Source organism: Lepus europaeus, chromosome 20 (genome assembly GCF_033115175.1).
Source record: "Lepus europaeus isolate LE1 chromosome 20, mLepTim1.pri, whole genome shotgun sequence".
NCBI lineage: Eukaryota > Metazoa > Chordata > Mammalia > Lagomorpha > Leporidae > Lepus > Lepus europaeus.
The window spans coordinates 27,100,177-27,102,955 of NC_084846.1; the positions used below are offsets into that span (position 1 = coordinate 27,100,177).

The window sequence follows — 2,779 nt, forward strand, 5'->3', positions numbered from 1 at the left end:
GGGAATAGAGAGAAAGACTATAACTGATCAATGTCCCAAAGGGTATAAAACTAGACTTCTCTGACTCAAGGCCCATCCATATTTGGGGGCAGCGTCAATGCTCAGAGAAGTTACATTCCTATCCGTACAGAAAGACCTCTATACGTAATCTATCATTGTGTTCCGGCTCAAGCAGATGTGTGATACTGCAGAGGATTTCAACTTTACATATAAATCTTAAAATGTAGCATTTCAGCAACAAGTAAACATGGAGAACTCCTCTCCACAGAGAGAGTGCTGAACCATCACTCAGATGGCTGAGAAGTCAGACTGCTGCTCTCAGCTCCACCACCCCCCTCCCAGGCTTAGGCAGACACACAAGGTGGTGGTGGCTCCTTAGCAGGGCCATTCCCAGTAGCATCGTCATACAGGGTAACAGCTCCGTAGCGTCGTTGAGCTGGTGACATAAACCGGGACGTCGGAGGTGTGCCTGCTATCGATGTATTGGTAGCAGTTCCAAATGCAGCTAACTGGTAATGCTTAAGAGTCAAGATAAGGCTGATAAACAGAAGAATAATTAGAACCAAACAGGTAGGATTCACTGACATATCTTCTGAGTAGGAGAAATTGGGAGGCAGCTGTTGTAGAGATTTCTGAATGGAGTTGGGATAAATAAACAACCAAGGTGTTCAGAGCAAAATCGAAGATCTGGTAACAGAAGAGCAGGGTGATCCAGGCAGCATGTTGCTTGCATGTACCATAAGTGGCTTTGGCATATATCAGGATCACGAGAAGAGAAATTGCAGTAGCAATACACATACTGGCATCATCCATGAACTCAATGTTGCCTCCTGGTTCAGAACTCAAGAAGTGATACTGGTCTGGGTACTCAGTAAAATCAACAGGACCACGGCATTCATAATCTGTGAATCTATTATGCCCATTTTCCCATGATACTCTGGTGTCTCATCCAGGACCAGGGAGGAGACACCATGATGACCAAGTGGAAGTTAAACTGTCTTTAACCATTAAACAAGCAGTTATTCCAAATATTAATATACTCTTCATACAATTGATAAAGCAAATCATATCTCTAACAACTTAAAATGTTCCAGGTACTCAACCATTGATTATAAACATTTAATTATACTGTCTAAATAATTACTTCAAAATCACGAATTTAATATATTGGGTTCTTGTAAATATTTTGAACACTTTATAACACAGACAAAATACCCATAATACTCTGATGGTTATCAGTACTGCAGGACTTAGGTGGTTAAATGATTGTTTCCCTTTTGCATTTAGAATCTGATTATGCAGTTCAAAACCATTCAGTCTCCGGGGTGGGCACTGTGGTGCAGCACATTAAGCCACTTCTTGGGGGAGCCCACATCCCCTGTTGGAATGCTTGGTCCGGTCCCAACTCCTCCACTTCCAATCCAGCTCCCTACTAACGTGCCTAGGAAGGCAAAGGATGATGGCTCAGGTAGCTGGGGTTCCTGCTACCCACGTGGGAGACTTGAATGAAGTTCCTGGCTCCTGGCTTCAGCCTGGTCCAGCCTGGCTATTGTGGACATTTGCAAAGAGAATCAGCCATTGGAAGATCTAGCTGCAAGGTGTCCAGTGCGTAACAAATCCTCCCAGGCAGACGAATCAATTAATTCACAGGCTTTTATTGGGGTTCTGCTCCTGGGCGAGGTTCCTCAGTCCCAACAGAGCGGGGGCCAGGGAATCTCGCCTGGGAGTGGAATTCCAATAAAAGCTTGTGAATTAATTGATTCGTCTGCCTGGGAAGATTTGTTATGCGCCGGACACCTTGCACTAGCCTCTCTCTCTCTGTTCTCTCTCTCTCTCTCTCTCTCTTGCTATCTTTTGCTTTTTCTCTCTCTCTCTCCTTGCATATGTGTGTGTCACTCTGTGTTTCAAATGAATAAATAAATTAAATACTCCACTTCAAACCACTATTTATTAAATTGAAACCATATTATAATTAAAACTCTTACTTTAATTAGTTGCCTTTCCTATAGATTTCAGTTTTTGGTAACATGTTTTCTCTCTACAAAATGGCACAAGCTGTCATGTTTTCTGTGTAGCAGTACCTAACCAATAGTCTTCACAGCTCCGATCTAATAGTCTGGCCTGCAGGAATGCATGCTGGGAGACTTCAGTCTCAGGAGTAGCTCACTATAATTCGTAGAGTATCTAGATAAGAGTTTTGCGAACTTTAAGATGCATGCAAATCACTTGAGAATCTTGCTAAGATACAGACTGGCTTAGTAGAACTGGAGCAAAGCCTGAGTCTGCATGTCTAACAAGCTCCCAAGTGGTGCCAGAAGCACTGGCTGGGGAGCCTTATTTTGCAGAGCAAAGAAATAAGAACATTTTCCCCCAGGTGGTTAGGGTTTGATCTATGTAGTTAATTCTCTTCTTTGAGATATTTCGTTCTTTTATTTTCTGGGAACACATTCTCTCTTTTGCATGGTTTTTGTGTATACTGCCTGTTTGATTTCACCGCTGGTGGTCATCAACATTTCTACTTCTTGGGACAATATCAACTTCTTCCCTGTGTGTACTCTTTGCTATACACAAAGTAATAAAGACATTTCTATACCTCATCACCAAACTATCAGGAAAAAAACATGAAAGATGTAGAGAAAAATGATTATTGGCACACCTATCTAGCACACAGTTCCAGGTTTTATTGTCTTTGAGGGAACTCTGAAAGTTACAGTGAACTACTTACATTACAAAGGATCCTTGTCCATAGAAATGCAAAAGTACAATTGCGTATCTATTT

General features: G+C 42.0%; 1 pseudogene; it reads right to left on the reverse strand.

Moving 5' to 3' along the window:
• Positions 1-344: 344 nt before the first annotated feature.
• On the reverse strand, positions 345-923 carry LOC133749377 (lysosomal-associated transmembrane protein 4B-like; annotated as a pseudogene).
• Positions 924-2,779: the final 1,856 nt, after the last annotated feature.